Genomic DNA, 23879 nt, shown 5'->3' with positions numbered 1-23879 from the left:
AGGCAACTTATTGGTGGCAAGATCAGGGCAAATGCCCAGATTTCCTGGCTCTAAGTTCTATGTTCTTTCCACAGCACATTATTTTTCAAAAAAGGAGAGGACAATACAATGCCATAGATATTTTGCTGGATTTGGAGGAAAAGCATAGGTTTGAATTCGATTTCTTCCATTTACTATCTGTAGAATATTTGGTAAGTCTCTTCATCTCTCTGGGCTTGGTTTCCTTTGCCCCCTGTGTCCCATGCTAGACCCCCTAATAAATTAAAGCCTTGATAAAATACCATACTCAGAGCATATTAATCATAAGACAGTGTTATAACAAAGCAAAGTGTCATAACAAGTATTTTAACTTCTCTGAGCCCTATTTTCCTCATTTGTAACATGAGGCTAAAATATATAGTACTTCCATCATAAGGTCTTTGTAGGATTCAAATATATGTAAAGCACTTTGCAAAATCAAAGTGCTATAAAAATATTAGTTACTATTATTAATGTTTCTAATAATCTCAAAAAATGTTAGCTGATCATAGGGTCCGTTCCAATTTAAAAATTCATGAATCTAACATCATGAAAGGGGTTTTGTAGGTAATTACTGTTCTCCAATCAAATCAAAACATGGTAAAGCAGGGGCATCCAAGTTGCTTTTAGTAGGCTGCATAATCAGAAATCTATCATAAATGAGGCAGCCAGGTGACATAGTGTATAGAATGCTGGATTCAGTAAGACCTGAGTTCAAATCTTACCTCAGACAATTACTTATGTGGCCCTAGGCAAGTCATTTAAACCTCTCCCTTGGCCTGTTTCCTTATCTGTAAAAATGGGGATAATAATAGCACCTACCTCACAGGATTGTTGTGAGAATCCAAGAGGATGCTATATACACTCATACACACACACACAAACACACACACATTGTACATGTATGTACATATACCACTTTGCAAAATTTAAAGTGCTATATAAATGATAGCTGTCATTATTATTATTACTATTATTATTATTATTAAAGAATTGCACTAAACCTTAGAGGCCATCTAATCCAACCCTTCAGTTTACAAATGAAGAAACTGAAGACAAGAGAGGCTCAATGATTTGCCCAAAGTCACATAGATAGCAAGCAACAGATCGGGGATCTGAACACAGACACTCCGACTAAAATCAAGACTTTTTTCCACTATATCAGATTGCCTCCATGATTATGCATCTTTAAAAGCTTGCCAACATGACACCTCCCAGCACTCAGTTACATAATAGTAGAATCAGCCAGGTAGTTACACCCTAATAATATATACTAGTTAGTATATACTAGTTAAATACATTTAAAATGGCTACATCCAAGGATCAAGCAGACCACGTTCGGTTCAAGGGAACTGTTTGAATCCTTTGTCTCTGTCGCCAACTATTTCATATGCTCACAAATTTTTTTTCACTTTACACAAATATAAAAACAATAAAAAGTCAAATAATGATACAGTCAATGAATATACGTGTATAAGATGGCGGTATGTTAAATAATAATAGTAATAATAGCAAGATATGAGCTAGTAGCTAGAATTATACAAAATAAGCTTGCTGTCTTTCACAGACTTACTGACAGATGACAAGTCTTCATACTACAAATATAGTCTTCAAAATGTACTTTGAGAACTCAACCAAAAAATTGTAATGAACTAGAACACATTGCCTCAGATGAACTGCTGCCCACAATCACCAAGATATAATACTGATTCATAAAAACTTAAGAAAAATGTTTTTAGTAGATATCACTATTTAATAGATAAGACTATATGATAAATGCTTTTGTAACATTCTGCCCCTTTTGTATGTGAACACTTAGGTTGCTGAAAGGGGCAGAAAAGAACTTTGTGTACAAAAAATTATTTCAAAAATCCACTTGCAAAGAAATAGTTTCTCTGATAAAATGTAAGGACAGACTGAAGTACACACGCACACACACGCACACACACACACTGCTTCAGATGAATTACTGAGAGGACCTTTTTGAGGATGAAGAAATGATTGAGAGGGGCAGCTAGGTGGCACAGTGGATAGAGCACCAGCCCTGAAGTCAGGAGGACCTGAGTCCAAACCATCCTCAGACCAAATACTTAACACTTATTAGCTGTGTGACCCTGGGCAAGCCACTTAACCCAAATTGCCTAAAAAAAAAAAAAGAAAAAGAAAAAAGAAATGACTGAGACTGTGGAGCAGCTGATCCCTATGCCCATTTCCAAGTCATTGTTTAATTTGAGAGGTTATGACTGACAAAGTAGTAAATCAAAAAAACTGTTTTGAAATTATGAGAAGATTAAATAAAGACTATTGAGTTTATAGCCAATCGAAAAGTAGATTTTTACTTAATAAAGGATAAACAAGTCACTGACCACCAGAAGGGTCTGGTGTGAGGCATTGGGAGTGGTTAAGCCAGAAGAAATAGAGTTAACAAACCAGCCAAAACAGCTTGAAAAAGCCAACAGGAGAGTCAACTGACAGAAGGACTTCAGTTGTTGTGCTGGGAGCTTGATGTTTGGAAAAGAGGCAAAATGCTTTGCAAATCAGATACAGAAAAGGCTGTGGCACTTGCCAAGAAGCTCAATAGAACAGAGATCAACTCTAATACAGTTTGAGCTATTGCCTTCCAATACCAACTTTAGTTTGAGATAGGTAAAATTTCCCAGAGGTGGTTGCTCTCCCCTCTCTGGCTCAAGAGGAATAAGTAAAAGGGATAAGAAAGGATTTGCAGCTGATTTTCTGTGAGAAGATGCTAAGAGGTGATTGAAAAAAGCAGAATCCTGTTGAGTAAAGAGTTGGCTGGGTTTGTCTGCCTTACTCAAAGATCCAACCTGAGAGTCTTTGCAGTTGTATGATTTAAGTGAGCTGCTTGCTGACTTTCTCAGTGCCCTATCAAGGGTGACTGTGAATTGAAAGAGCCGGCTATTGCTTTATCTGTTCAAGAGCAGAAGAGGAGTGAATTTGCTCATCAAGAGAACAGTAAGAATCAAAAGGGGAACAGAGAGAAGAAAAGCAACTTCAATTGGTATAAATTGCTTCTGAAGTAATAAAGGACATCAAAGTCTACAGCTCAGAGTTGTGAGTTGCCCCAAGCATGTGGATTATCCCACTCATGTACCTCCCTACTAGATTTCTATAAGTGTGTGTCCACTGTCCCCCAGGGATACAGCATGTATTGGTGTGAGAACGTAACTTAAATTTACAGGTGGATGGTGATATGCTGACTATTACTGTACTTGCCTTATATTGAATAATTATAATGTTATGGTAATTCTTGCTTTTGCCTTATTGTTCAATAAATGTTTTATGTTTAAGAACTAATGTGTCATGGTGACTGACTATATCATCTTCATCATCATTATGCTAATGTGGAGATATGTTTACATCATTGCACATGTTTATAACCTATATCAGATTGCTTGCCATCTTGGGTAGGGGGGTTGGGAAAGAGAGAGATTAGGAGGAAGAGAGGGAGAAAAAATTTGAAACTCAAAATCTTATTTAAAAAATGAATGTTGAAAACTATCTTTACATGTAATTAGAAAAAGTAAAATACTATTTACCAAATAATAACAGTTAATATTTAGATAGTGCTCTAAGGTTTGCAAAGCACCTTACAAAATATCTCATTTAACATAGTACACAGTAATAGCAATATTGTAACAATGATCAACTGTGAAAAATTTAGCTATTCTGATCAATACAATGATCCACGACATTTTCAAAGAACTCACGATGAAAAACACTTTCTTCCTCCGAAGAGAGAACTGAAGAACTCTGAATGCAGATTGAAGCATATTCTTTTCACTTTCTTCATTTTTAATGCTTTTTCTTTTTTTGCAATATGGGTAATATGGAAATTGCATGACTTCACAAGCATAATGGGTATCATATTGTTTTGCCTTCTCAATGGATGGGGGAGGGGCTAAAGTGAGAAAGAAATTTTGGAACTCAAAACCTTTTTAAACGAAAAAAAAAATCTCATTTTATCTTTACAACAACCCTGAGAAGTAGGTTATTATCTCCATTTTATAGGCAGACATGTTAGTAGACTTGCCCAGAGTCACAAAGCTAGTAAATGCCTGAAACCATACTTGAACACAGATCTTCCTGATTTCAGGTTGAGTACTCTATACTCACTGGAAGAAGCTCAAGGGTTTCAGTTGAGTAGTAGGAGTACATACCTTGGACCTTTGGACCTTAGAAGAGCTTGAGTTGTGGCTGTATGGTGGTGGTCCTTCTTTGGGAACCTCAGATCTTCCAGTATGAGAGCAAGTTGGGGTGAACCAACCCAAAGAGTAGGGGGTAGCAATCAGTGCCCTGTTAAGGGTGATTGTACATTAAAAGAGCATGGCTGGGGCAGCTAGGTAGTGCAATGGATAGAGCACAAGCCCTGAAGTCAGGAGGACCTGAGTTCAAATCCGGCCTCAGACCAAACACTTGACACTTACTAGCTGTGTGACCCTAGGCAAGTCACTTAACCCCATTTGCCTTAAAAAAAAAAAAAGAGCATGGCCTACACTCAAAATCTCCCAGCTAAATATAATTAAAAGCTTTCAAATTATAGACACAGCAAAAAAAAAAATCAAAAGCATGTGAGAACAGAATGAAATATATAATTTGGTCCCATCATCTGCCTGTGCAATAATCTGCATAACATTAAATGTAAAATGAAAATAACAGGTTAGTGAACCAGGATCACTTCTATTTAAATTTCACAGGATAAGGTGAGGAGAATGATTTTTGATAAGTCAGTTAGTTCATCCCTCAAGGTCATTATGTTTCACTGAGAGGTAGCATTGCATAATGGGTAGAGCATTGGACTTTGAGTAAGGAAACATCATGCCTTAGACTCAAATAAGCTGTGTGATCATAAACAAGTAATTTAGCCTCTCAGAGCCTCAGTTTCCTAACCTAGAAAATTGGAATAAGGGGGCGAAGCCAAGATGGCAGAGTAAAAATAATGACTTACTTGAGCTGTCCCCCAAACCCCTCCAAATACCTGTAAAAAAATGGCTCTAAAATTCGAGAGCAGCAGAACCCACAAAAAGACATAGTGAAACAAATTTCCAACCCAAGACAACCTGAATGGTTGATTGGAAAGGTCTATTGCACCAGGCTGGGAGAGGAAAACAGTTCAGTGTGGGCACCCAGGCAAAGACCAGGCCTCAGTGAACCCAGAGCAGGCCTCAGAGGAGTGGATCATTGGACAGCTGTGCTGGTTTTCAGACTTCTCAACCCACAAACACCAAAGACAACTTAGGTCAGTAGGAAAAGTCTGTGACCATGTTGAGAGAGAAGCTCCATCCCAGCCCCAGTTCCAACAGCTGCTTTCGAAGCGTGGCTCACAGACAGAGGGGGAATTGAGTGGCTGATCAGAGAGGTATTGCAGGGATCTTTTTACTGATGATAAGGCAGGATTCTCTTGCTTTGCCTGTGCTTGGATTTGAGTCACAGTTCTGGGTGGCAGTCCTGAGGCAAGGAAGAGTGCTGGTGTGATAGAGCTTGTAGTGGTGGTGAAGAGAGAATCCTCCTCACAGTTCCAAGGCAGAAAAGAACACTTGTGATCACTCATAGACCAGAGCACAGTCCAGGAAAAGAGTAAACACCTCACCCTTGATCATACTACCTTGGAAGAACTGAAAATTTACAGATCCCTGGAAGTATCTCTGAAAATAGTTGCACAAAACCCCTGAAGTCTGGGACAGTATATTCTTCACACTGGAAACAGACCTGTACCTTAACAAAGAGTTTATAACTCAAATAATTGACTGGGATCATGGGAAAACTGTGCAAAAGAAGTCAGACCATAGAATCTTTCTTTGGTGACAAAGAAGATCAAAACATACAACCAGAAGAAGACAACAAAGTCAAAGCTCCTACATCCAAAGCCTCCAAGAAAAATATGAATCTATCTCAGGCCATGGAAGAGTTCAAAAAGAATTTTGAGAAGCAATTAAGAGAAGTAGAGGGAAAACTGGAAAGAGAAATGAGATTGATGCAAGAAAATCATGAAAAACAAGTCAACAACTTGCTAAAGGAGACCCAAAAAAATACTGAAGAAAAAAACACCTTAAAAAAACAAGCCTAATCCAAATGGCAAAAGATGTCCAAAAAGCCAATGAGGAGAAGAATGTCTTCAAAAGCAGCATTGACCAAATGGAAAAAGAAATCCAAAAGCTCATTGAAAATACTTACTTAAGGGGTGGAGGCAAGATGGCAGAGTGAAAGCAGTGACTTGCTTAAGCTCTCCCCCAAACCCCTCCAAATATTCATAAAAATGGCTCTAAACAAATTCTGAAGCAGCAGAACCCACAAAAAGACAGAGTGAAACAAATTTCCAGCCCAAGACAACCTGGATAATTGATCAGAAAGGTGTATCGCGCGGGCTGGGAGCGCAGCGTGAGAGCGTAGGCTGCAGCGAATCTGGAGCAGGCCTCAGAGGAGTGAATCTCGGGCAGCTTGTGGAGGTTTCCAGACTTCTCAACCCACTAATGTCAAAGACAACTTAGAAGGTCAGTGGGAAAAGTCTGTTTCTGTTGGTGCTGAGAAAGGAAGGCAGGGTCTCAGCTTCATTCCCCAACAGCGTGGTCCGGGACGGGGCAGCTGCTTCCCGAGCTTCCAGCCCACAGACTGAGGGGGAATCCAGTGGCTGATCAGAGAGGGATTGCAGGGATCTCTTTTCCAGTGCTGAGGCAGGAATCTTTTGCTTTGCCCATGTTTGGATCTGGGTCACAGTTCTACGTGGCGGTCCTGGGGTGAGGAGGAATGCTGGCATGGTGGAGCTTGTAGTGGCTGTGAAAGGAACCCCTCCTAACAGTTACAGGACAGAAAGGAATACCTGTGGTCACAGGCCAGGAAAGAAGTAAACACCTCGCCCCTTATCATACCACCTTGTGAGAACTGAAAATTTACAGGTACCTACAAGTATCTCTGAAAACAGCTGTACAAACCCCTGAAGCTTGGGACAGTACATTCTCCACATTGGAAGCAGACTCTTACCTTAACAAAAAGTTTAAAACTCAAGTAGTTGGCTGGGATCATGAGCAAGCAGTGCAAAAAGAGTCAGACTATATTATCTTACTTTGGTGAAAAAGATCAAAATATACAACTAGAAGAAGACAACAAAGTCAAAGCTCCTACATCCAAAGCCTCCAAGAAAAATATGAATCAGTCCCAGGCCTTGGAAGAGCTCAAAAGGGATTTTGAGAAGCAAGTAAGGGAAGCAGAGGGAAAACTGGAAACAGAAATGAGAGTGATGCAAGAAAATCATGAAAAACAAGTCAACAGTTTGCTAAAGGAGACCCAAAAAAGTACTGAAGAAATTAACACCTTTAAAAATAGCCTAACCCAAATGGCAAAAGAGGTCCAAAAAGCCAATGAGGAGAAAAATGCCCTAAAAAGAAAAATTGGCCAAATGGAAAAGGAAGTCCAAAAGACTACTGAAGAAAATACTTCCTTAAAAATTAGAATAGAGCAATTGGAAGCTAGTGACTTTATGAGAAATCAAGATACTGTAAAACAAATACAAAAGAATGAAAAATTAGAAAACAATGTGAAATATCTCATTGGAAAAACAACTGGCCTGGAAAATAGATCCAGGAGAGAGAATTTAAAAATTATTGGACATCTGAAAGCCATGATCAAAAAAAGAGCTAGACATCATCTTTCAAGAAATTATCAAGGAAAACTGCCCTGATATAATAGAACCAGAGGGCAAAATAGAAATTGAAAGAATCCACAGATCTCCTCCTGAAAGAGATCCCCAAAGGAAAACTCCTAGGAATATAATAGCCAAATTCCAGAGTTCCCAGGTCAAGGAGAAAATATTACATGCTGCCAGAAGGAAACAATTCAAGTACTGTGGAAACACAATCAGGATAACACAAGATTTAGCAGCTTCTACATTAGGACCGCAGGGCATGGAATATAATATTCCAGAGGGCAAAGGAGATAGGATTACAACCAAGAATCACCTACCCAGCAAAACTAAGTACAATCCCTCAGGAGGGAAAATGGTCATTCAGTGAAATAGAGGACTTTCAAGCATTCCTGATGAAAAGACCAGAGCTGAATAGAAAATTTGACTTTCAAATACAGGACTCAAGTGGAACATGAAGAGGTAAACAGGAAAGAGAAATCATAAGATACTTATTAAGATTGAACTGTTTACATTCCTGCATGGAAAGATGATATTTATAATCATGAGACTCTGTCAGTATTAGGGTAGTTGGAGGAAAAAAATTATATGTATGTAGATAGATAGATAGATAGAAAGCACAGGGTGAGTTGAAGATTAAGGGTCATATCTGGAGAATAAAATTAAGGGATGAGGGAGAATTATACTCAGAGAAGAAGAAAGGGAGAGGTAGAATGGGGTAAATTATCTCACAAAGAAAAAACAGAAAAGAAAAGTCTCTTACACTGGAGGGGAAGCAGGGGAAGGTGAGAGGGAATGAGTAAATCTTATTCTTATAGGATTTGGCTTAAGGAGGGAATAACATACACATTCAATTGGGTATGGAAATTGTCTTACCCTACAGAAAAGGGGGAGAAGGGGACAAGAGACAGGGGAATGATAAGAGGAGGGCAGATTGGGAAAGGGTGTAATCAGAAGTAAATACCTCTGAGGAGGAACAGGGTCAAAAGAAAGAATAGAATAAATGGGAGGGCAGGATAGGATTAAGGGAAATAGAGTTAGTTTTTCACAACAGGTCTACTATGGAAGTGTTTTGCATAACTGCACATGTACAACCTATACTGAGTTGCTTGCCTTTTCAATGAGGGTGGGTGGGGAGGGAGGAAGAGAGAAAATTTGAAACCTAAAGTTTTAAAAACATATGTTTAAAAAAAAAGTTTTCACATGCTATTGGGAAGTAAGAAATACAGGAAATGGGGTACAGAAGTCTATCCTGCCCTGCAGAAAAATAGAAGGGGAAGGGGATAAGAGAAGGGGAGAGAAAAAGAAAAGAGGACAGACTAGGGGAAGGGATATTCAGAATGCATGCCATCTTGGGGTGGGGGGAGGGTGAGACGGGGTGAAAATTTGGAACTCAAAAACTTGTGGAAATGAACATTGAAAATTACAAATAAATAAATTTATATCAAAAAAGGAAAAAAAAGAAAATGCTTACTTAAAAATTAGAATGGAGCAAATGGAAAGTAGTGATTTTATGAGAAATCAAGACATTGTAAAACAAAACCAAAAGAATGAAAAATAAAAAATGGGAATAAGGACAGACCACCTACTTGATAGGGATGTTCTGAGGAAAGTGAATCTCTAACAATAGTTAAAACACAAAGCAGTAAGTCATCCTACCTATTCCAGGTACAACGCAGTCCTCTGATCTGGTGTTGACAGGGATGCTGTCAGTGATCAGACTATAACAAGATCATATGAATCCCCATCCAGCATTCTTTTCCTATCTGTTTTTGCTTCCTGCTAATCAGATGTATTTCACCTTTTAGTTCTTTGGAATATTGACATGAAATGACAAAATCAAAATTTCAGGAGCTAGTTTTGGTGTCCTGTCAAAGACATAGGCTTTAACATAAGGGGGAAAAATGCCTTTAGCAAAGTATCATAGCTTTTCCAAGTGTCAAGTAATGTTCTTCTCAGTCTTGAAAAGGTCAGGTAAAGGCTCTTCATTTTACTGTTTTAAAGAAACCAAAATGTAGATTTCAAATTTCTTGTTCTCATGAAAGTTTACATTGTCTATTTAGGGTGTGATGGGGTTGCTGGTTGGAAGTAGGGTAAAAGGTCCCCACTGTCACCAGCTCCACCTGGTTCTTTTAAGTCTTGCTCCCAAGTTAATCTGAATGGCAACCAAAGGTATAGTGAGGAAAGAGCAGTTTGAAAGAATTCTCTTCACCTGGGTCTACTCAGATCCTTTGCAGTTTTCCTAAGTGGAATCCCCTGGATGATCTGAAAGGTACTCAGACTAGGGAACCAGGGATATTAAAGAGAATCTCTGACTGCAACTCAGATAGGAATTTAAACTAAGTCTGGGGTGGGGAACCTGCAGCCTAGATGCCATATGTCCTTGGGTGTGGCCTTTTGACAGAGTCCAAGTTTCACAGAATAAATCCTTTCATTAAGGGGATTTTTTCTGTGAACTTTGGATTCTGTCAAAGAGCCACACTAGAGGACCTAGAGGACCATATGTGGCCTGGAGGCCACAGGTTCCCCACCCCTGGACTAAAGAATCCCAGGTGACAAGAAGACAAAAGACATTCAAAGGACAGACTTAAAAATCCCACTACACTTCTAGAGATATTCGTCCAGGTGCAATTAAACGACACATATCACAAAAGAACTATGTGTATATATTCTCTGAAGCTATGAAGCTAATCCCACCACCACTGGGGTATGGCGGAAGGGGTAGGTGGAGAGTCCCATCACAACAGCAAAAAGTGACTTAATTTGGTGTAATAAGGGCTTTAATAAATGTTTGTTGACTGACTTGACTGACAGAAACACTATGATGATGTCACCAGAAGAAATGGGTGATTCTGGAGATATGAGTTCCCTTGTCAAGAATGTCGCTGACATGTGAGATCCTTTGTATATGTTCTTCTGGTTACAGATGTTCCCAATTTCTGTTCTTTCTACCGGTGGGTTATGCACCCCTATGTGTATGAAAGAGGTTTTTCTTATTACTAATTTTGCTATAGTATTTTATTGAATTTTTTTGGGGGGGAGTGTTTAATGTGTTCTACATCCTTTGGTCAGCCTAGTGAAAGTGAATACATAAGTGAGGGCCTGTGAGCTATGGTTTTGAGTGGATGCCAACCCACAAAATTCCTTGAACTTTGAGTAGCTTCCTGGGACTTTACACGTAGAGAAGATCCAGGCACTTTATCTATGTTAACAATTCACCCAAGTAGCAATGATCCATATTTACAATGGACTAATCAAGTATACTCCTTTGGAAAAGTGTCATTAAAATGATATTATCTTCTCTTCTGAATCCAGAACAGACTCAGAAAATCCAAATAATACAGTTGCTATATCTATTCTTGGAAATAGAAATGGCATGGAGAAAAAAATCCCAGATAACTAAAAAACTATCTTTGGCCACTCATTTTGATCCTAAATGTCACTAAACATTTTTGCCAGGTACTACCAAATCACAAAAATGACTGATTTTAGTGTTTTCTCCTCCTTCTATTCCTTACATGCCTTCTTCCATTGAGATTTTAACATCTGGGTTTTACATGAGTTTAGTTGGAAAATAACTTTTTTTGATGAGATAGTTACAGCATTTAATATAAGGGTAGAATTAGAGGACAGAGATGAACATAATACATGGCTTTTTCATGGCCCCCACAGAGTATACTTAACATAATACCTCAGACAGGTACTGAGTAAGTGGCTGATCTACCAATTCCAGCTGCTCATTTGTGGTGCCTCATGCTTCCTACTTCTTGAGATGCAGTATTGTATAATGATCTTAAGTCAAAGCACCTTGGTTCAAATCCTCCCTTATACAGACACTTATGTCTGTATGACCATGGTGATCCTCTCGGAGCCTCAGTTTCCTCAGCTGTTAAAATGAAAATAAATCACTACTTACTTCACAAGAGTATGGAAATTACTCTGGAAACTTTAAAGTGCAGACAAATGTGAGTAATTATGTAGATACAACTATATTTCTACTTACTGAAAACAAAAACAAAAACCCCAAACTAACATGCATTATTAATGCATTTTATAAGTATATTTTAACAAAATGAAAGAGTAGCCGTCCAGGTGTTCATGTTGCTAGATGTTAATTCTAACACGTGAAAGTAGATTTTAAACAATTCTCTCTCAAAATTCTCTTTTCCAAGCAGACAACTAGATCACTCAAACCTTTCATTTGACTTTAGAAAACTAACCACATGGTGCCTCAAAGTTAATTACTGCTATTGTTAAATATACCATTGGCAGATGGTGGGAGGAGGAGTCAAGATCATCAGAGTCCAAGTTTTTTTCAGTTTCATCTTTTGAACAATAGACCCCAAGAGTGATTCTTATGTTAGGAAATTTGCCTTTGAGTACATTCACAGCACAAACAGGGGAAAGCAGCTTGAAGAAAGTTAGGCTAACAATTATAGCTTTTGACAACACCCACTTTTTAAAATACTGTACCTGTTTTTGTAATAATTACTGTAATTGCTTTTGCATACACCCTGTCCAGTTAAAATTCACACTGAAATTTTTTTTTAATCCATACTGAGGCACATTTTGTCCAATGAGATGAATGTTCTAAAGTTCAGAACAGCCTACAGCACTATTGGCTGCAGTCATTCTGTAAGTCACTATGGAGCCTCCCCTGCTCCCTTCTACTGCCCAAAATCTCAACAATAGGCATTATCACAAATCAGTCATCCAATCTCCCAAAAGTCTCTGCTGGCAATTGCCAAAATCTAGAACTTTCACAACCATCTTCTAGCAGAGGTGAGGAGATTAGGAAAAGAGGGCTTAGGAGAGTGAGCAGGGTATAGTGAAAGAAACACTGAAATCAAGAGACTTGGATTTGAATCCTGACTCCAACATTTATTAGGTGTGTGACCTTGGGCATCAGTTAGCATCTCAGCACCTGAATTCCTCATATATATAGTAGGGCTCTAACGTATGCCCAGATGACCTAATATGGAGGCATCTACATGGTAGGTTCCAAGGACCTGCTTCCAGGAGAAAGCATTCTATATTCTCTTAAACATGGGTAGAAGAAGTCTCTTTCTATTGGCTATGTAGCTGGGAACCAGGGTCTTCGAAAGTACCAGAATGAGACATAAACTCAGGCAGGCTTTGGACTTAGAAACTTAATGGAACTATGCTATGCAAGAACCGAGTTAAACTGTGAGCAGTGTGGAAATTTGCTATGAGAGTTTTGTTTTTCTTTCTATTTCAATGGCTGGAGAGGGGTGGGAGAGAAGGTGGATTTTTGATAATTGAAAAATTTCATTTTTAAAAATGGAGAATATTTAAGAATCATTGAACTACCTAAAAACCATGACCAAAAAAAAGAGCTTAAACATAATGTTTCAAGAAATCTTTAGGTAAAATTGCCCACATTTCTTACAACCAGAGAGCAAAATAAAAATGATTATGATCCACTGGTCACCTCTTGAAATAAACTCTAAAAGGAAAACTCTCAGGAATGTCATAGCTAAAATCCAGTCCTTCAAGGTTAAAGGGAAAATACTACAAGAAATCAGAAAGGAAGAATTCAAATACTGAGGACCACAGTCAGGTTCACACAAGATTAGCAGCTACCACTATAAAGAAGCAGAGAACATGGAATACAACATTCCAAAAGGCAAAAGATATAGATTTGCAACAAAGTTTTCTAATAATGCTAGCGGCTTCTAGGCTTGTCCCTCATAATCTACCTTGACTACGGTTACATTCGTGTCAAGTATGTGTAAAATTATTCTCAACAAATCTGATTGTAATCCTATAGGAGAAAAAAAATGAATTTATAATGAAAAGACCAGAGTTAATTAGAAACTTTGAAATATGAACACCAGAGTAAAGAGAAACAAAAAAGAAAATGCAATCTAGCAATCAGAAAATTTAGAATGAACAGGGAAGGTGTATGACACAAGCATCTTCTGAAAACCATAATGTCAGAAGGGCCATAGAAGGGGCCAAATAAAATGGGAGTGATTTTTGGTACATTGTGATGATCTTTAAAAAGGAAGGGGAAATGATACTCTAGAGAAGAAAATGGGAGGAATGAAAAGGGAAACTTATTGTCTCATATGGGACTGTTGCCCTCAGGTAGAAGTCCATACAAATGAAGGAAGAACCGGGAATGGCATGTATCATTTGAACCTCACTTTAACTTTCTGCAGAGTGAAGTGAGCAGAAACAGGAAAACAATTTATACTATAAAAACTACATTGTAAAAAATGAACAATTTTTAAAGACTTGAGAAATCTGATCAATGTAATGCCCAACCACAATTCCAAAAAACCATTGATTTAAAATGCTTCCCACTTCCTGACAGATAGGAAGGTGCTGGACTAGATATGCAGAGTAAGACACATTTTTAGACATGGCCAATGTGGGGATTTAGTATGTTTGACTAGGCATATTTGTTGTAGGGGTTTTGTTTTTTGTTTTCTTTTTTCCCAATGGGAATAAGATGGAAAGGGATAGAGGTTAACTGTTGTTAAATGAAAAAGAAATTTAATTTTAAAAAATAGTAAATACTTAATATCCAAGGCATCTGTCTTCAGAATAATAAGATAATGTAAGAGAAAGTATATTAAGAGCAAATTACACTGTTCTTTTAGTATTTGGTCATACCTAGTGTTTTAAATAATAGGAAATTTTTTAAGTAGTTCATTTTCTAGTCTTTGAAACATGGTCTTTAGAATCAAAAGGAAAAAAATATTCATCTTAGAGAAGGAGTCATTCAACTCTTTAATTTTGATGATTTGAAAGATCTATGATTTCATCTGGGAGTGGACCCTTCCACCAAAGCAGATCATGATTCCTTTACACTTTATAAGTTTTTGTGGCCAGAAATCAATTGGCAGTCAAACTCCTGGTGGCAAGCTTCTCTGCCCATGGACTGGTCCTTAGACAGCAAACACCCAGTATGTTATCAAGTTCATGCTTAAAACTTTTCTAGCTTGGCAGGACCTGCTGGAGTTTATCTCCCTAACAAATTATAAGTCCTATGAGAACAGGACCTAAGAATTCTCTAAACTATGTATTTTGACCAGTGCCTCAATAAAGCCCTGTATACAGGAAGCATTTAGTCCATATTTGTTGAATTTAATTAAATGGACTCATTTGACATCAGCCAAGTAGTTAGAAGGCACTAACCCTCTGTGAAAATAGCCCTCTAGGGGCAGCTAGGTGGCACAGTGGATAGAGCATCGCCCCTGAAGTCAGGAGAACCTGAGTTCAAATCTGGCCTTAGAACAAACATCTGACACTTATTAGCTGTGTGACCCTAGGCAAGTCACTTAACCCCAATTGCCTATAAATAAATAAAAATTTAGGTTTGTTAAGTGCAAAATCTTTATATCTTTTGGTTTCTAACATATTTCTCCTAAGTCTTAGATAAAAAGCAATAGATGCTTCTTCTAGATTATTCAACACATATAGAATTGTCAGTTTTTACATACCTCTCAGATGTTAAGGGTAAATAGTCAAAAGAAGAGAATGCCTTCTGGCTATATTTCTAATTGGTAATTGAAATAAAAAGACTAAATTCCCCTAGCCAGACAGACTATTTGAGTTTGTCATAAAAAGCAGAATGTACAGGAAAAAAAAAAGCAAGCGAACAGACATCACCTGATGAACTGCTAATGCTCAAGACTCACAGGTGCCACTGTGACAAGTAGATCACACTCACAGATGAAATATAAGCAAATAATTTCTACCTTGTGACAGCAAAATAACATTGCATGCAATGCAATGTGCAGAATGAATATTGGTTCAATTACACGGTGATTCATTCGAAGAAAAGGGACAGATTTTTGTTTTGGTTGGTTTCAGTAAACAAGATGGAGGGAACTTTCTTTATTATTCACTTTCTTGAAAAACTGGTACCAAGAAGTGTAATTAGGAAAGAGCAAAATTAATTCTACCAAAGAAATCTATTCAAGGATTGTTGAAAAAACCATTACTCTGAAATAATCTAATGTTGCTACTCAAAGTATAAGAAAATCAGTTGTCTAAGATTTTGCTTTGAACTTTTAGGAGAGAACAGTAATACATATTTTTCTCACAGTGTGGGAATAAAAACAATAGTCCTTTAAATACTTGGGCAGTGACCATGTGCCCCTTAACTTTTATGTTTTTTAAGTGAAAAATACCCAGTTTTTTAAGCCAACCCTTCTACGGCATTATCTCAAAGCCCCCACTCTCCTGGATGCACTTCTCTAGCTGTACTCCAGCTTGTCATTGGCCTTCCAAAAATAAAGTGTGCATAGAGGCAGCACAGTAGATAAAGAACTGGGCCTGGAGTCAGGAAGACCAGAGTTCAAATCCAGTCTCAGACACTTACTGTGTGACCCTGAGCAAGTCACTTAACCTCTATTTACCAAAGTTTCCTCACCAGCAAGATGGAGGTAATAATAGTGCCTACTTCGCAGGGTTGTTGTGAAGATCAGAAGAGATAATATTTGCAAAGCACTTGATACAGTGTCTAGCATGGAGTAAGTACTTAAAAAAGGATTATTCCTCCTTCCCATAGACTTAAACACAATATGTCAGATCAGGAAGAGTACAAAGAGATTATTACTTCTTTCATCCTAAATATGTTCTTGAAGCCTAAGATTGTACTAATTTTTTTACCGCCATGTTGCACTACTGACTTTTTGAGCTTTGAAAATATCCTAAAACTCCCAGATCTTTGTCACATTAACTATTTTCTAGCCACACCTTCCCAGTTTTGAACTAAAGAATTTTATTTTTTAACTTAAGTATTGGATTTTGTATTTATCTCTATCAAATTTTACCTTATTAAATTCAGACCATCTTTCTAGCTGATTGAGATCTTTCTGGATTCTGATTCTATCATCCAAAATGCCCCTTCCCACTTTGTGTCATTCGCAATTTTTTTTAACTATTTCAGCTATGCCTTCATCCCAGCTACTGATTAAAAATGTTAAACAGCACAGGGCCAAGCACAGATCCCTGGGACAATTTAGCTGCAGACCTCTCCCCAGAATGACATCAACTCCGTAATGACAACTCTTTGGGTCCAGCCATTCAACCAATTCCACTTATGCCTGCTTGTACTGGAGCCTATCACACATGTCTCCGTATTGTCTCTAGGAAGAGGATGAGGGACTCTGTAAAATGCTTTGCCAAAACCTAGGTATGTTATGTGGACAAAATTCTTGCAATATATCAGATCCTGTTAACAAAAAAATTAGATTAGTCTTGAATGATAACGCTGATGGTGGTATTGGTTGGTGATAAATTCAAAATCACTATTTTTAATAGTCAATGCCATTTATTATTTTAATCTGCTAACTGTGGTCTTTTATTCCATCATCTTCCTGCAAGGAGTCATAAATACTTCTTGCTTCCAGATTTTTTGATGAAGCCTTGAGGTTTAATATTGCTTCTGTCATAGGTTTTATTTATCCTATCCAAACATTCTAAAAGAGAATATTTAAATTGTAACACAGAAAAGCAAGACTATTATAATAACACTTTTAAGTATGGCCAGCCCAAATAGCCCAAACCTTTCATATAGATTTTTGTCCTTGTTTTTCTTTCTATCATTTTTGACTGATGAATAAAGCCTCTTCCCTTCCCTTTTTTGACTAATGAATAAAGCTGTGCAAAAAACATATTCCTCACCACTCAATCCCTTTGATTTTTATCTTTAAATGGATGACTACAAAATATTTCCCTCTTGCCTAACCTCTCTCCCAAAGTCCATTTCAATATCTCAGAAGATGTACATTCTTCCTATAGTTTTTTCCCTCCAGTGAATTAACTGGCAGAGAGACACATCTAGATTTGTATTATCTATAAGGTCTCCAGATTCACTATTGTATTCTTACCCATTTAGAAGGTAGCATTGCTGTTCATTATTAGATGAAAAAGCAGTTAGAACAACAATTATTTAACCAAAGTCCATTCCATTTTCGTCTGTGCTCTAAGCATCCAAGTGGCATACTACCAAATTCATGATCAATTAACTGTCTAGATAGGATATCACTCTAGGGAACATCACTATATTTTAAAGAGTATCATACAGAGTGTCCCAAAAGTCTTAGTCTACATTAGAACTGCCAAAGAACTTGGGATCCCCTGTATATGTTATAAAACTGATTCTAACTAATGTCCTAGGAAAGTTGGTCCCTGAACATTATTGTTATTATTAACAAGTTAATAAAAAAGCCAAAGGTTAATCACATAATAGAAGTGCTTCTGTTAGTTCTCTGAAACCCCATCATAACTGCAAATTATGTAGACATTTTTATAACTACAAGTCTAGAAATGCATAGTAAGCACTGCTTTAGACTTGTCACATACCTAGAATTCTGGGGAGAAGACTGTCACATGTCATAAGCACTCACCTATAAAACTGCTAAGTTAAAGATATCTTCCAAAGCATCGGTACTCTTGAGCCATGATCTGTCCTGAAGGTGATATCCATTCATAACTAAAAGAAAATAACATGGAGTCAAGAATTTCCTCCTGGGTAAGAAAAGGTCATGTCATAAAGATTACTATCTTCACATCAAGCTAAAAATGTATATTGTTAGTGAAAGACTGACAGTGTTTTTAAAGATGAATTTCCAGTGTAAGAACTTACATTTTACCTGCTTCTAGGTAGGTAACTATCTGTGTTACCATGGGCAAAAAATTTAACCTCTCTGGGCTTCAATCTCCTTTTCTGCAAAATAGGCATGATAATACCTGTAGTATCTGCTAACAGAGTCTTTATGAGATTCAAGCGAAATAATCACTAGCATTTCTATAGCAATTTTAAGGTTTGCAAAGTATCATAAATATTATCTCATTTTATTCTCACAACCCTAGGAGGTAGGTGCTATTATAATTGATGAGGAAACTGAGGCAAAGAGATGTTAATGATCAGGGTCATAGAACTATGTCTGAGGCGAGATTTGAACTCTGGTTTTCATAACTTCCTAACTCAGATCCAACATTCTATCAACTATGAACCTAGCTAAGATAATAAACGTACAGGGCTTTGCAAGACTTAGAGTACTATATGAAATGTCAGTTCTCAGCCAAGAAAGTTTCTAAAATGTATAGTATCTCTTGAATTTTCTAAAATGTATAGCATTTCTTGAATTTTAGTTGATAACTATCTTGAGTTTGATTTCTTAGAGATTAGTGACACAATCATTAGACTTGTAAAAAAGAGAGATTTGATTCTCCCTCCCTCCAACTTATTTGAAGTGGACATAGGGTACTGTCACAGATGGGGAAATGTTGATGTGATCAGGATGTTAGAGCCCTGGTGTCCCTTTCCAAAACACAAACACCTTTCTCTGGTGAAAGTAAATACAAGCTGCCCACTGGATGATCAAACAAATTGGTGACATTCCTGAAGACTTCCGGTTAAGCCCTGGAAAAATTGTCATTCAGGTGAGTTGAAGAGAGTCATCAGCTAGGAGAAAATACAGGTCTTCACTTCTTGGAAGAGAGGACAGAATTTTCTCTTCTTCTTGTTCTTTATTAATCATGGCATCTAGCAATGGAGGTATTCACCCAGGAGGAGTCAGCCCTTCCAGCAGTCAAAGAGTCAGTTCAAGAGAATTTGAAGTAGAGCTGAAGGAATAAAGACACAAACTCCAAACAGACATAGACACAGAGGCAGGCAGTCACTCGAAACTGAAAGTAGCTTCAAAAACCGGAATGTCTGGCAGAACAAAAAAAGAGTTGGCTATGGATTCAAGGAAGAGGTAGACCTGGCAATCAAAAGTCCATCTGTGGAGAGGAGCAGACCTTAGGAGCCCAGCTGAGCAACATACCAAGTAGAAATGACATCCTCTGTGAGGAGTGAACCCAGCCTAGCAGTAATGCAGCCTCTCCAGAACAGATGCCATGTCTGCTGGGGAATAACTCAAGGAGATCATCAGAAGTCAAAAAACCTCAAAGCCCTGTAGTACTGGAGTCATGAGTTACCTTGGCCCCACGTGTACCTCACTACCATTATATTCTAAGTTGGTGCCCCTCTTTCCATGGATAATTTTCATATTTCTGGGACAGTGCATCCCAGGGCTATCAGGGGACTGTTTTGTAGCTACTGTAATTTCCACACCATTTGAGTAAATCCCTTTACTGACAACTAATAGTATCAATTCTCTGTTAAGGGGAAATACGTGGTGGAAGCTCATAAATTAGTTTTAGAAGTTTGGTCCTACAGATTATACTCTAAAATCTCTGAGAGCAGTCATCAACACCACCCCTAACGACTCTAAACCATGACTGAAGTGTAAGTTGGAAGAACACTCCTTTGGGAATACTACCTGCTTAGTACATTTTGACCAGATTCAAAATGCAAGTGGATCAGATGCCAATTTTGTCCTGAAAATCATTGTTCATTTTCCAGAAACCTATACAAGAACTCAACAAAACCTGTCTTAAACAGTGATGCTCCTATATTAGCTTCAAAAACTCAAGTCATTTTAGATGCAATGACAATAATTTAAGAAGCAGAATTGCAATTATATTGAACGAATGAAAAAGTATTTATCAGGTTATTGCTATGCACCAAATACTGTGCTAAGCACCAGGAATACAAATAGAAAAAAGCAAGACAATCTCTGCTTTCGAATAGCTCACATTCTAATGGGGAAGACACTACATAAAAGAAAGTTCAACTTTAGGTCAGATGGAAAAGCCCAAAAGTCCTAAGACTTCATCAGGGGCTAAACAGTAAGGCCTAGAGGTCCTTAGCCTATGTCAGTAATTCAAAAGACAGTGCCTGGGTCTGCAGGACATAGTCAGGGCAGAGGGTAAGTAGTGGTGGTATTCCATCTTACCAGAAGGAATAGTGCTATTTGACACCACCACCCCACCCATCCCTGCCTCCTTCTCATTCAAGCTATGTGAGCAATCAATCAGCTGTGATGGATTTGCTCTGGCCAGGGCAAAGACAGTGGAAAAGGTACCCCTGGTGGTCTTCCCTCCACCTGGAGTCTTCCTTGAGTTCTGAAATCCCAGAATCTCAGGTCCAGCCAGGGATTGAGGAGGGAAAGCAAAGGATTATTTAAGTGTTTGTTCTACCAAAAAAAATAGTAAGTTTTAATGTTCTTTTTGGAATCCTAGAGTTAGAAAGACCATTGGAGGCCACTTAGTGCAACTTATATACTTATAAAGGGAATATTCTCTCTAGTGTGCCTAATAAATGGCCATCCTGCCTTCATCTGAAGGCTTCAAATCAGAGGGAGCCCACTCCCTCCTAAAGCATCCCATTCCATTTTTGATAGTTCTATTTGTTAAGAAGGTTTTCCTTACATCAACCTAACGTTGTCTATTTACAACTTTCACCCACTGTTCCTAGTTCTACCTTCGGTGATCTAGTGGGGAAAATCTAATCCCTCAAATATATGACAGCCCTTTAAAGACTTGGGGACAGCTATCATGTCTCCCCCTAAATCTTCTATTCTTCAGGATAAATATCACCACTTTCTTCACCTAATTTTCATATTACATAAACTCTAGACTCCACCACCAGGTTGTCCTCCTCTGGACAAGTTCTAGCTTATCAATGACTTTCCTAGAATAAGACATTCAGAAGTAAACACAATATTCCAGTTGTGGTCAGAACAAGAGAGACCAGAGCAGAACTATCATCTCCCTAGTGCTTGGCACACTGCCTCTCAGTATAGTCCATTAAGTCAAATTAATCCTCCTAATGTGTAGCTAATCATGTCACTCTCCTATTTGATAAACCTCAGTGACTCCCTATCACCTCCAGGATCAAATATAAAATCCTCTGTTTGGTATTCAAAGCCCTTGGCAATCTGGCCCTTTCCTACCTTTCCAATCTTCTTACACCTTTTCAATCCATGTACTCTGTGATGCAGTGACAGGCCTCCTTATTGTTCCTTGAACAAGATACTTTCAGACTACAGGCATTTTCCCTCATGCCTGGAATATTCTTCCTCCATACCTTCTGGCTTCTCTGGCTGCCTTAAAGTCCCAACTAAAATTCCACCTTCTACAATAAGCCTTAATTATAGTGCCTTCCCTTTGTTGATTATTTCTAATTGATTCTGTATATATTTTGTGTGTACATAGTTGTTTACATGTTTTCTATTCTGTTACACTGTAAGCTCCTCAAGGGCAAAGACTGTCTTTCAAATATCTTTGTAGCCTCAGCACTTAGCACAGTGCCTGACACTTTTGTCATTTGTCCTTCATCTTCAAAGAGAACCAATGATGTCACAAGGTGATGTCTTGATTCCTGCATAAACTGGATTTAAGTGAGGCAGAGCTGCAGAGTCATCAGCCTCTCTCTTCCAGTCATGAAATTGAAGTCCAGGAGCAAGACAAAAGTCAGGACAACTGGCGATGGCCCATGATGCAGTGTCTTTGATGTCTGACCAAGCTCTAAATACGACACAGCTTTTGCTTCAGCCTCCTTCGTGGCTATTAAAACAAATTGTTCTCATCCACCCATTCCGCCAGGTAAAGTCTTCATATGCTTGGGTTTGACATCCCCCTAATTCTCCAACAGAATGCTTATTGGCTGACTGCAATCCAATATTGCACTCACTTTCCTGGCCTCCAAACCACACAATTCATTTGGAGCTCTCAGTCCAACAAAGCCTCCCAGATCCTTTCCAGATAAACTGTTGCCTCTCAAGCAACACCTCACCCATCCTACTCTTATGAAGTTGATTTTTTTAATCCAAGTGTAAAGAATTACACTTAGCCCTTCAAAATTTCATTTTATTATTTTTAACAGAATGTTCTTTTAAAATTCTGATTCCATCATTTCATGTGTTAACCATGCCTTCCAGCTTTGTGTCAGCTACAAATTTAATAATCATGTCAGCTATGCCTTTATCATGTCACCGATAAAAATATTAACCAGAACAAGTCAAGGACAGATCCCTGGAGCATTCCACTAGAGAGTTCTTTCCAAGGTGACATAAAGTAATTAATTAATAAGCGCTTTGAAAGGTTGACCATTCAAAGAATTCAGAGCCGCCTAATTGTACTATCATCTAGCTCCAACTTTTCTGCAGGAATAACATAGTGACCTTTGTCAAATGCTATTTTAAAATCTTGGTAAACTACTTCCTATACCTCCTAGTTATTTGACCATGGACAAGTCAATTAACTTCTCTGATATTCAGCTTCTCTTTCTGTAAAAGAATAAAACTACCTAGAGCATCTACCTCACAGAGTTGTTGAGGTAATATACGAAAAGTGCTCTGCAAACTTAAAAGTCCTATAAATGTTGGTTATTATTATGAAGCCATGATGGCTCTTTGTGACATGTTGTTGTTGTTCAATCATTTTCAGTCATGTCTGACTCTTCATGACTTCATTTGGGGTTTTCTTGGCAATGATACTGAAATGGTTTGCCATTTCCTTCTCCAGCTCATTTTTCAGTTGAGGAAACAGAGGCAAACAGGGTTAAGTGACTTGTCCAGGGTCACACAGCTAGTAAGTGTCTGAGGGTGGATTTGAACTGGGGAAGATTCGTTTTCCTGGTTCCAAGCCCAGAACTCTATCCACTGTGCCATCTAACTGCCCCTTCTTTGTGATGTTCTCTTTCTCATATATTCACTATCTCTTTATTAATCTGTTTTAATAATAATAATAGCTAACATTTATATCATGCTTACTACATTCCAGATACTTTGCAAAGCACCTTACAAATATTATTTCATTTGATTTTCACAATAGCCCTGGGAGGTGAGTGTTATTATTATTGCCATTTTACATATTAGGAAACTTGAGGCAAATAGAAATTAAGTTACTTGCTCAGGGAAACATAGCTAGTAACATCCAAGGCTGTGTTTGAACTTATATTCCAGGCTCCAGGCCCAGCACTCTAACCACTACACCACCTAGCTGCCCCTACAGTGTGTTTATATCAAAGTCAAGCTTACTGGCATAAAATCAAAGGATGATCGATAGATGGATAGATAGAAAGATAGATAGGCAGATAAAGCATTTGTTAAGCATCAATTACGTACTAGGCACTGAGCTAAGAGTTAGCTATACAAACACAAACAAGCAAGATAGTGTCTTCCCTCTAGGGGAGCTTGTATTCTAATAGGAGAAGATAACACATAAAGAGTTGGCCAGATACAGGGACTGTCTTGCTTGCTTGTATCTGTGTCCCCAACACTTAGCATAGTGCCTGGAACATAATAAGCACTTAATAAATGCTTTTTCAATC

Source organism: Phascolarctos cinereus, unplaced genomic scaffold, assembly GCF_003287225.1.
Source record: "Phascolarctos cinereus isolate Bilbo 61053 unplaced genomic scaffold, phaCin_HiC Scaffold_726;HRSCAF=1367, whole genome shotgun sequence".
Classification (NCBI taxonomy): domain Eukaryota; kingdom Metazoa; phylum Chordata; class Mammalia; order Diprotodontia; family Phascolarctidae; genus Phascolarctos; species Phascolarctos cinereus.
The sequence above is the reverse complement of the archived record's forward strand: the minus strand, read 5'-3'. Positions refer to the sequence as shown.